This window comes from Mus caroli, unplaced genomic scaffold (genome assembly GCF_978045245.1).
Source record: "Mus caroli unplaced genomic scaffold, Mus_caroli_1 scaffold_1, whole genome shotgun sequence".
In the NCBI taxonomy this organism is placed as follows: domain Eukaryota; kingdom Metazoa; phylum Chordata; class Mammalia; order Rodentia; family Muridae; genus Mus; species Mus caroli.
In genome coordinates this window covers 164507473-164520047 of record NW_028227256.1, presented here as the reverse complement: position 1 = coordinate 164520047, position 12575 = coordinate 164507473, and positions in this window count along the sequence as shown.

The following is a 12575-nucleotide window of genomic DNA, read 5'->3' as shown; positions in this document are numbered from 1 at the left end:
GACAGACTGTCTTTCCCCTTCTAAATCCGAGCTTCCCCTGAGCCTGGCAAGCCTCCTTTCTCATGCGTCATCTGGCACTGCTGGCATCACATCAAGCATCACACTCAATAGTGAGGACAAACCTGAGAACAAGATATTGCGGACCACAAGGTCATCCAAAATTTCAACTCCACGCACAAAGTTAACTCCACTCAGCTCAGCTAACTTACTTAAAAATTACCTTCTACCCCCTTAAGCCTAACAATCTGCCAGCCCTCCCAGCCCCCTCCGCCCCCCACCCCACCTTGGCCTCTTTCCTCTTCACCTGGAGTCCACATTCTGGCATTATAGACAATCCTTCATAAAAAATCCCCGGCTTCTCTCCCTGTTCCCTGCGGTAAACAGCTAGCAGAGTTGCCCTGAGATTTAAACAAATGCTCCATTTGCCCGAGAGGAGCTGAGCGAGGATGAAAGACGGGGATGTATGTTTGCAAATAAGACTTCTGGGCATCTTCAATTGCTTTCCAACCACAAGCCTTGAAGGACTGTTCTACACTGGCCATGTCATGTCATCCAACTGCGTTTTCTAAATGGAGAAATTCACCTCCCCCGACTTTGAGATGGATGAATGCCGGCCCGCCCCCTTTCTCTCCAATCTCTCTCACTCCCTCCAGTTGCTGTGCTTGCTTCAAAGAAGACAGCCAGACAAATGTGCATCACTATCTGAGACAGTTTCTCCAAACTACTGAACCTAAGGCACACGGTCTTTCTATTAGGTGCCTGCCATAGAGAAATGGCCTGGCTTCTCTCTGAGATCAGTCCACCCATCCACTCCACACACACTTTTTTTTTTTTATTTAAATTTTTGCTTTGTTCTTGTCTTTTCTCACCCCCCTAAGGAGAATTTAAAGTTTCTTCCTGCTTCAGAGTATGTTTGTGTTATTTTTGCATGAACTTGTTTTTCCTTAGGAAAAAGTAATTAGCTGTCTAAATACCTTTGGATAAGTGGCTTAGCTTCAGAGTCACACTTTCCTTAATTATACATTGTGGATAAGGATTTGCTTACAGTGGAGGGCCAAACATGTTGATGGAAGAATGGGGTAAGCTATCAAAACCTATAGAGAACCAGGAAATGAAAAGTGACAGCTAGCTGTCACTGCTGATTTGATGTATATTATATAGGTTACATAAATAACCTATGCCAAATAGGTAGTGCAAATTAAGAAATGTGAATTTAAAAACTGCAGAAGTGTGGTCAAGGTTAAAGCAACAGATAAGATGTATGGAGGCACACAGAGTTTAGCCATAGAGAGAGGCAGTTATCATATCAAGGACTTTGGGAGAAAGACAATATTATTAGGGGCAATTGAGAGGAAGGAACTCTGGCAGCAGTGATTGCCCTCGAAGCATGAAGTTCCTGGGATGGGACTTGGTACTGTAGTGGCACAGGGCAGGAGAAGCTGAGTCCAGTAGAAGGCAGAAAGAAAGCAGCCTAGGCTAGGCTGACAATGAGACCAGCCTATGGCCACATCATATCACAGAGTAGAGAACTCATCTGAAGGGGGGTGGGGGGAAGTTTGCAAATACAGAGCAACGAGCTGGAGCTGTCCTATAAGAAAGCGCCAGATGTCAATAACCAGACTGCTACCATGAAAGCAAATCAGAAAAGGAAAGACTGAGAAATATGGAGCAGTGGCCCTTAAACCTACCTTTCTTTATGCCTAGGATTATTTTCTCTCTGTAAAGTGGATGTCCTAGAAGTCACTTTACAGTCCAGCAGGCTCCAGCTAGAAGCTAAGAGTTGGATATGTGAGCAACTTTCAAACTTGTCCTATTTTTCTGTGGCTCATTTTCTGCTTTATTCTAACTTCTTCTTGTGTTCTCTCTCTCTCTCTCTCTCTCTCTTTTAAAGAAAATTTGGTTATTGAATAATTGTTAGCATGTAGCTGATGCTCTCCCTGGAGGCTTTCCATTTTGCTTGGTAACAGTCAATCAGCATGCTTCCCTCCTGACCATATTAACATCCAAGATGGTGAGATAAACAAGCTCATTAAAAAGCAAGTTGCTACGTGAAGCAAACACCTTAGAGTGATGAAGCTCTGCATCCTTCGTGGTGGGCCCAGGGAAACAGTATTAGCAACCTGACAGTGGTCTGTGTCTAAGGGAAAGGCTCAGAAGGAAGCCGTGGAATTATTCAGTCAGCCTTCTCCATTTCTAACACCACAGGGAAACAGCAGGCCCCATGCCCTCAGAGAAGATTGTTTGGATGGCACACTTACTGGAGAATATTCTCATTTACATAGCGGGACGTTGCCCATTTGTTCAACATTTATTGAGTCTACGTGACAGGCACCATGCTGGGATCTAGGCCTCTAAGGACAAATAAGATACCATCCTGGCCACAAGAGGGCTCCTCCTCTGCTGAGTGAGGCTTCTGATGGGTAAACAGCCACAGGGAAAGGGGCAGTGCATAAGGCCTTTGAAGAAAACAGGAAAAAAGATGGAATTAACTTGACTAGGGATGGAGACAACTGTTCGGGGACTGTATCTTCTTTCTTGACTTCAGGACCGGTTAATACAGCATCAAGTGCATAGTATCACTAAAGCTTTGCTAAGCTCGTCTTGCCTTCTACACTGAACTAGTTGGTGAAACATTTTACCAGGGACCACGTGATGTGACACAGCTGAAGAGTTCAATCGATTCCCCACACCCCAAGATGGGTTGAAACTTAAGTGTACACAGCATCCAAGCTGCTCATGGTGTCCTGGGCTAAATGCCTGACTGACGTGGTCTGGGATCCCAGGAGGACAGGCTACTGAGAACTAACTTGTGTTGACAATTGGCATATGTGACCTTGACAGGTCTAAGATGAAATTTGTGAGATTTCGGTTGAGCTGATCTGATTGTTGAGTAAATTTGGAGGTTCAAGGCTTACTTTCCCTCTTTGACTAGAAGAGGAATCCAAATATCTCTTGCTCTATAAAAGGAAGTATGAGAAAGTTAACCCTTATAAAATATACATTACCAGCTTTGCAATTCTGACTGCTTTTCAGTTCTTTTAATTTTCCAAAGTTCCTTTAAAGGCAAGTTTTCTTCATTCTTTTAAGTCTGTGTCTCAGTCTGAGTCTTAGTGAAAGGAATTTGGTGTTCTAGTTAGCTTGGAGAACTAAAACTAGCCACTAAAGACATAAGAGGTGAGGAGGGTGGAAATGAGATCTGGCCGACCTTCCCAGCAAACATCCCACAGACTAAGCCTGGGTCTGAGCAGCCTCCTGGTTCTCCGTTTGCTTCCCAGGTGGCTGCAGCTCCAGCCATGTCCTTGGGTGTCCTTGGAGAACCATTTGGCTGGTGAGTCAGGATTCTTGGCAGGCCTGTACCAGTCTGTGATTCAGTTCTAGGGGATTGTTGCAACAGGACCTCTTGTCAAGAGAAGAACACCCAGTCCCCAGGTCTCAGTGTCACTTTAGAAAGAAAGGGGTCATCAGATGTTTGTATAAGTGCATTATCCGCTAAAGAAAGCTTCTATGTTGGCTAAGTTCTTCAGAAAAAAAATTTTTTTTTTTTTGCTTGTCCTTTTCTGAGCTGGTGTTGGTTCTGTTGATCTGGATTGAGGCCTGAGACTGAATCTTTCCCAGGAGGCTGTGGGAGGTATTGTTGTGTCTCTTCTCTAGGCAGCATTATACCCACAGCTGTGTCCAGCTCTCCAGAGATAGCTCCTAAGAATTTCTTGAGTGATTATGTTCCAACCAGGAAAGGCTACCAGTGCAGTTCTATGAGATCACCCTGGGCTGTGGGTTCAAGTGAAGTGTGCCAAATGGGAGACTCTATTTCAGAAGGTTAGGGAATCTTGAAGAGGCAGAGCCTCACTGCAGGACGTGGGCTGCTGGAGATGAACCTTGAGGTTTCTGTCTGAGCTCTACTTCCTGTCAGCTCTCTGCTTCCTGACTCAGATGCAATGTGACCATCTGCCTCATGAGCCTGCTTCCCTGCCTACCCTCTGTGGTAGACTGTATCCCTTCTTAAACCATGAGCCCAAAATACCCTTCCTTCTTTAATTTGCTTCTGTTGGGTGTTTGGTCACCACAATGAGAAACATAATTAATATAAATGACCTCTGTTGGGGACAGAAGTGTGGTCATCCTGGTACCTCTCATGTGCCCCACTGTGTCCCATTATCACCTATAGGGCCTTGTCCCCCGATAGAAGTGGCGGTCGTATTGTTTGAATTTTATAAATCAGCAGGTTTACATTCTTGGAGTTAAGTTCCACTCGCTCATGCTGGATCTCTATGCTCGCTATCACTGGGAATGACTTTTGCTTTGTTGTTGCATTTGCTCTCAGGCTCATAAGTACACGGTCTGCAGTTGTTTCCTTACGGCGTTGTATGTGGTCAGTACAATGATAGCATAAAAGAGCTGGGAGGTGCTTCGGGAAGCAGTTGTATGAAATTGATGTAACCTCCTCCCTAAATGCTTGGCAGAACTCATGAAGTAAGCCACACAAATTCGAAGCTTTATCTGGAGAGAGAGTTGAACTACAGATTAAATTTCTTTCCTAAAGATCTGATGATTGAGATTATTTCCGTTGAACAATTTTGGTTGTTTGTATCTATCCAAGTATTGATCCATTTCACCTTAGGTTTCGGAATTATTAGCATGCACTTGATAGATTTGTACTGGTAATGGCAGGTGCAGTGATATCTTGATATTGGCAATGCCACCCTTGATATTAGTAATTTGTGTTTTTATCCATTTTTTTAAAAAAGCTTCACTAAGTTTCATTGATTCACTCTATTGCTTTTCAGATCGTTCAATTTCAAATCATTGATTTTTGTCATGATCTTTATTATTTCCTTCTGCTTGTGTTCAGATTCAATTTACTCTTTGTTTTGTTTTTCTAAGGTGGAAGTTTGTATCAGATTCACTTGTGTTCTCTCTGTCTCTGTCTATCTCTGTCTTTTTCTCTGTCTCTCTCTGTTTCTCTGTCTCTGTCTGTCTGTCTGTCTGTCTCTATGTCTCTCTCTCTCTCTCTCCCTCACTCTCTTGGTGCTAGGAAGTGAACTCAGGGATTCTGCGTGCCAGGCATACACTCATACTGTTCCCCTTCCCCAGATAAAGATTTTTGTTTTTATGTAACTATCATTTGTTTTTAATTTGTTTTAAAGCTCTGGCTCCCTCTTGTACTGTACACCTTGATTGACTGTTTTCTCTTCCCATTTTGTTACTCATCCATGTTGTCTAGTTCTACAACAGGGGAACCCTCAAGTCAAAACCAGGAGACTAAAGAGAACAAATATCTAATGAGTTTCCCCAAGTTCTGTACTGGTTGCTTTGACTTTCCAACTTAATCTGAACATTAATATCTACTTTCAGAATTCTCTGATAGTTGTTTGGGATGCATCAAACCATTTATCTCTATAATTACTAGATCTCTCATTTCATCAGGGTTAAAAACTGAAATCCTATCCTGTGTGAGAGTATATTAGATGAATAGTAAAACTATGTATTAAAAGATACTCATCTTAGTGCGAAAGGATCCTTGACACCCTTGTATAACTCCCACCCATTAACACCACCTGGGAAGAGGGGACAGGAAGAAAGACTTACAATATGTCCTCTGTTCCTAAAATAGAGTAACAGCCACTCACGCTTTCAAAAAGAATAGAAATTTCTGGGTCACTCTCAGAATAGAAGAATGATTCAAAATGGACTCTTCTGTAGAGATTGGAGGTTAGGGGAGGAAAGGGGAATCCTGAGCAGACACTGTCTGTAGTAAACACTTCTCATAGCTGTGACTTTGTATCCCGTAGAAACAGCTTAGTGGAGAAGAACCTTACAGCAGTTTCCATGTTTCAGAGGGCTCCCTTCATGGCAGTTTGACCCCATGCACTTGGAAAGAAAATCATAACAAGTGAGAGCCACGTGGCAGAAGCTGTTCTTCAGTGTTGATGAATGGAAAGCAGAAAGAGACTAGAGGAAGGAGCCGGGGGGGGGGGGGGGGGACATGGTATATCTCCAAGCGCATGTTCTCAGTGATTTATTTTCTCTTTAGTTACCTGCCAATAATACTATCATGTTATAAATCAATCAATGGATTAGTCCATTGATAACTTCAGAACTTTGTCATCTAATGGTCTGTGAAATATCATCACAGACACACCCAGAAGCATGCGACACTATCACCATGGACACACCTTCATCCAGCCAACTTGACAATAAAGACTGCTCACCACACTGTTTGTCTGTAGATACTTGCATCTAATTGAGATAGTGCCTTCATTTTAAAAAATGCTTTATTTTCTTTTATTTCATCTTTAAGCCTAGGTCACTAATTGTTTAGGCAATAGTCTCAAAACTTTTAGTTGACTATCTCTATAAAAAAAAAAAAAAAAAAAACAGTGAAACTATTCCCAATGATATTCTGCTATACTCATAAATCGGTGCCCAGCCCAAACATCTTCACAGATGCTTTCTTCGCCAGATGATGGGAGCAAAGGCAGAAACCCACAGCCAAACACTGGGCAGAGAGAGCGCCCAGCTGGAGATCTCCACTAGGTCCCTCTCTTTGGAGTTCGAGGAACCCCAAAGAAGAATGGAGGAAGAATTATAGTGGTCAGGGGGCTCTAGAACATGAGATCATGGCTCACAGAATCAACTAAGCAGGGCTTATAGAGACTCACAGACTGAAGCAGCAATCATGGACCCTGCATGGGTCTGTGTTAGGTCCTTGGCATACATGTATGGTTGTTAGCTTGGTGGGTTTTGCTTTTTTTTTTTTTTTTGGAACATCTAACATTGGGGGTGGAGGGTGTTTCTGACTCTTTTGCCAGCTCTTAGGATCCATTTCTCCTTCTTCTGGGTTGCCTTGCCCAGCCCTGATATGAGAGTTTGTGCCTGGTCTGATTGCAACTTGTTTTGCCAAGTTTGTTTGATATCCCTGAGAGGTCTTCTCTTTTTTTGGAGGGAAATGGAGGAAGAGTGGATATGGGGGGAAGGGGAAAAGGGGGATCTGAAAGGAATAGAGGGAAGGGAAACTGTCACTGGGATGCATTGTATGAGAGAAGAATTGAAAAACAAGACAATTTTAAACCCTTACCTCATGTACATATATACAAATTATGTAATTGATACCAATTTCTACAATGTTTATGTAAACATAATATGTCACATAATTATCTAGTTAATTAATAACTCGAGTAAATATGAATAAAGCTTAATTGTTTTCTTTCACTTTAAAATATAAATGTCAGTGTAACTTCTGAGACTGTCTTGTCACATGACTTTGGCGTCTTTGCAGCACTTTGGGTTGCATTTCCTTACTTTTGGGAGCATTCACATCAGCCCTCTTGGAACCAAATGACTATGAGCACTGTCTTGTCTGTCAGGTACTCAATAAGTACTGGTGCCTGTTTCATAGACAGACACTACACATGGTAGGAGATGAGGTCGAGTTAGGAAGTTACTGGTACCCATGTGATAACACTGATAAGTAGGAGAGCTTGGACTTCAACATCTAATCATTTGATCCTTTTACCTCAGTTCTCCTGAATTACATTTTCTGTGGCTTAACAGAATCCCATGAATAGAGAAGCAGGGCATGCTGGATGCCTGGAGACAAAGGAGTAAAGTAATCCTGGTGGCAGCCATCACAGGAAGTGGATGCTCTCCTTCAAACTCATGACTCTCGACACTGAAAGGACATCCTCTCTTCTCTTCCTCTCCCTGAACTCAGCTTCTCCATCCTTCTGTCCAGTGTAAACAGCAGAAAGACCAGTGGATTCTGTCTCCATGGATATTGCCTCTTTCTCTCCTCTTTCATCCTGCCTTTACCTATCAGCTCTCACCAGCCTCCCAAGCTGTTCCTTGCAACCCACTAATGAAATTCCTGTTTCTTTTGTAATTGTATTTTAGCATGGTTCATGCTTTGATACCAACCTTAAATCAAACTCTTTGCAGGAAGACTATCACAGGGTGACAAGCTCCCTTCTGCGTGTCTCATTACTGAAACATTTATTCAGGACTTTCTGAATGATCTGAATGGCTGCCTTTGAGTGCCGCAACGACTTAATACACAACAACTAAAGGATTTTAATTTCCTCTCCTAGTCTTCCCACTTTGGTTTCTGCCTGAGTTTCTCTCCTATTAGGAATACACCATTAGGAAGGGGTGGTGGGCCCCACTTGGACCTGTAGCCTGGAGATTACCTGTTGTGGCCCTGGAACCTGAAACATAGATTGTACAGTGAACCTTCAGATCTTGTTCTGTATGGCTTCCCAGATTCTGGGCAGTTTGTTTTCTCATTATGGCATGCTTTCTTTCTGAAAGGGTTATGGGTAAATATAAAATTGAAAGGACAGCTCTTAATAGGAGAAAACATTGAAAATGAAAATCTTATTGTTTTCCCTATCAAGTGACCTGTATCTAGGATACTTTATGATTTTGTTGTCATTGTTGTTCAGCAGCTGAGAATTAAGCTAAATGTCTCATGAACCCTAGACATGGAAAATAACCATGAATGGGTAGGAGTCTACATAAGAAATAGAGAATTAGGGGCAGAGACTCACCTGTGGGCTTCTGCAAATAGATAATATCACTTGGAAGATGCCCATAACAAGACACTAAAGATAATTTTCCTTTAGTTCCCAAATTGGCAAGTCAAACCTTGAGACCATCTTTGAATGGGGAATCATTTCAGTACATGCTAAAAAGAATCAAAACCAATTAGAGCCAGACACCTATTAAGGCTTAATTAGAGGCAAACTGTCCTTGCTGAAGTGTTCCATATCTCCCTAACAGCTTGAACTTCATTCCATGTGAACATTACATATTTTCTCATCACATGTTCTGCTCATCGAATCCCTGTTTCCCTGTCTTTGTTGACATCTCAGACAAATCCCATAGTGTGTCACTCATTTTAGTTCTTGAGACGCCTACTACACTGAAGATACCTAATAGCTAATACCCTCTCTTGCTTCTTCACAGCTCAGGATAAGTCAGTTCCTCCAGTATGCTGTCAGAACCCCATTTTGGCTACTTCTCCTCTGACTCACGCTGACTGTTCCTTAAAGCTTCCTGTTTAACAGCCTCTGAATATAGTCATTTGAGGTGGAGGCTTTGAGTAGGGTGGGGAAGTGCTTTCCATTGTTTGTCTTTCCAACATAAAATACTACCTCTGGTTTGATCATTTCTAGAAAACTGACTTTCTGACTTCTAGAACTGTTTACTTCCTCGTAGCTCAATCCTCTTAGTAGGGGTAACAGCAAGATAACTTACATCATGATCCTTCTGAAGCCTCTGCTTAGCCCAGAGAAAACTCATGTACGTCCCTTCACTTAGCATATGTAAATCACTAGATGTATCCCATAACATCAATGGTTTCAAGGTTAGAAATCACATCATAGTCTTAATAGATGTAAAGAAGAATTGGATAAAATCCAACATCACTCTGGGGATGCTGTTTTCTGTAAGGGTGTGATCTCTGGAAGGTTGCCCATGGGCCAATGGATGACCATATTCTCGTGCATGTATGGGCAACACTAGCTGGATTTGGTGAGCTATTAAAAGAGAAGACACAAGTTGGAAATAGGGGGAGGTGGAGCCTGGATCAGGGAGGAGTTAGAAGAAGGAGTACGGATGAGTAAGATCAAAATACATTACATAAAAAATTTAAAGAATTAGTAGAAAGATTTTTTAAGTGTCCCAGAGAGACTAGGAATAGAGGAGACATATCTCAACTCGATAGAGATTCCGTGTGACAAACCTATATCATAGCAAATGCAGAAAAACCCAAAGCATCTTCACCAAGGTCAGAAGTAAGATAAGGATGCCCACTCTCTCTCTCTACTCCTGTTTGCATAGTACCTGGGGCTTAAAGCAACAAGGCAAGAGAAGGGAATAAAAGGGACATCAAGAAATTAAATCATCTTCATTGTCAAATGGCATGATTCTATACATAAGAAAGCATAAAGACTACTGCAGGAAACCCCTGGAGTTGATTAACACTTTCGGCAAAATAGAAGGTTATAGGACATACCAAAATCAATAGCAGCCTATAGACCAATGCCAAATATATACTAAGAAAGAAAACAGGGAAAAAATTCTATTCAAAATAAACTAAAAAATAAAAGATACCTTGGAATTAACCTGAGAAAGTAAAATACTTTTACAATAAAAAGCTTAAAATACTGAAGAAAGAATTGAATATGACTTTAGAGGACAGAAAGGCCTAAAATGCTGTGGATTGGTTGGATTAATACTGTGAAAATGGCCACCCTATCAAAAGCAATCTACAAATTTGACACAGTCCAAATCAAACTGAGAACTCAATTCATCACAGAAATAGAAAAAAAAGATAATAAAAATTCATGTAAAAGCACAAAAGATCTTGGATAGCCAAATCAATCCTGAACAATAAGAACACAGCTTAAGTATCATAATACCTGACTTTAAGTTGTATTGTAGAGACATACCTGTAAGAAAAAAATTACAGGACAGGCACAAATTTAGAGACACAGGTCAATGGAATAGAATCGAGAACTCAGATATAAGACTATATAAACCATAGCCACCTGATTTTTGATAAAGCTCACAATACACATTAGAAAGAAGACAGACTATCTAACAAATGGTATTGGAAAAACTGAATGTATGCACTTAGAAAAATGAAACTTGATTCTTGTTTCTCACTCTGCACAATAATCAATTCCAAATGTATCAGAGACCTAAGTGTTAGAACAGGCCATCCCGAACTGCTATCAGGTAAAGGAGAGAGTACACTTAAAGATATAGACATAGCCTAGGATTTTCTGAAAAGGATGCTAGTCACTAGGGAAGTAAGAACAATCAAAGGAGAGCTTACGAAAGTAGAAGGCTGTTAAGCAAGTGAAGGAACAGCCTGGAGAATGGGAGACCATCTTTGCCCACTGTACTTCTGGCAAATAATTAGTGTTTAGAATATAAAAGAACTTTAAAAACTAAATGTCAAGGAAACAAACAACTTCACTAAAAATGGACCATGGAACCAAATGGAGAGTTCTTAAACAAATGACTAAAAGTACTTTAAAAGAGTTTAAAATATATAGCCATTGGGTAATTGCAAAATAAAATTACTTTGATATTTCATCTTACTCAAGTAAGAATGGCTAATAACAAAAAAGTGAATGCTAGCAGGCATGTGTAGGGAAGGCCCACTCATCCTCATCCTCATACTCACCCCTGGGGGGGTACAGACTGCTGCAGCTACTGTGGAAATCAATAAGGAAATTCCTCAAACAGCTTACAATAGAGCCGCCATACAATTCCTGAGAATATACTCAGAAAATCCTATGCTCTACCAAACAGGGACCTGTACTTGTGTGTTCATGTGGCTATTCACATGCTAGTCACATGCTAGTCACAATAGCAAAGAAATGGAGCCCAAGTGTCCATCCGTGGATCAATGGATAATGAAAATGTGGTACATAGCCACAATGGAACTTTGTTCAGTGGTAAAGAAGGATACAGTTGTGAAATTTGCAGGAAAATGGATGGATCTGGAAAGTATTAGACTGAGTGAAGTAATTTAGACGTAGATGTAAGAATGCCATATGTTCTCCTTATATGCATGTCCTTAATATGAAGCTTTAGAGTAGTGTATTTAGTTATAAGCAGTGCTAAGTGCCAGGAAAAGGGCTCTTAGAGGGTGATGGGGGAGGGGAGAAGCCTGACTGGATGCGGAACAGTAGAGTATACTGGCAGGAAAGTGAAAGAACTTCCTGAGAAGAAGAGCTTCAGTGGAAGAGGAAGGAGAAAAGGGATAGGGTGAAATGACTAAACTACATTCTATAAATGAACATAACCATCAAACGTGTATTAAAACATATTCATGCCTGCTGTCACTGATGGTGGTTGGGTGGGCCTCCAACTCGACCTCACTCTGCCTTTGTGCCAGCTTTCTTTCAGATAGTCCCAGAGGCAGAATAAATCTCCTCTCTGAGTGATATCCAATCTAAAGATAAGAATATTTCAGTCCTCATAGGTACCAACAGTTCATCTATTAATTTCCTTGGGGGATTTCTCAGTTTGGAGGTAGCCTACAAGCTGATGTCAATGGTGTCCACAATCTCCTTCTACAGTTTTCTAGGTTTTAAACTGGCTAAATGCAGGTGCTCAATGGTTGGCATTTACAAGTTAAGGTTGGCTCTGTTATCATTAGACTAGATATCTGCCATCACTGGAGACCGTGTTTGCAATGTACCCTTTCTGTCTAGTCTTGAGATCTGGTTATCAGTTCATTGAGCAGCAGGAAAGCTCCTAGTTACAACTGAGTTGCTATCCTCAGTTTAGACAATCACTGGCCACCAATTTAGACCACAGGAGTTGTGTGTGGGGTGGTTGGGGTGGGGGTGGGGCTTGTGGGTCAGATGATTGAGTCTTGAAGGGTGACCTGGTTGCCAAAACAGCAGGCACATTAGTAGGACTTCTTTTCTGAGCATTGCTGGAATGGCCTTATGATTCAGGTGACAAGAGAAGCCTGACCTTGTTGCTGAACTACAGTCTGCAGCTTTGCTTTGCCAGCCTTCAATGGAGTTCAGAGCCACAGCAGGATGCCTGGGAGT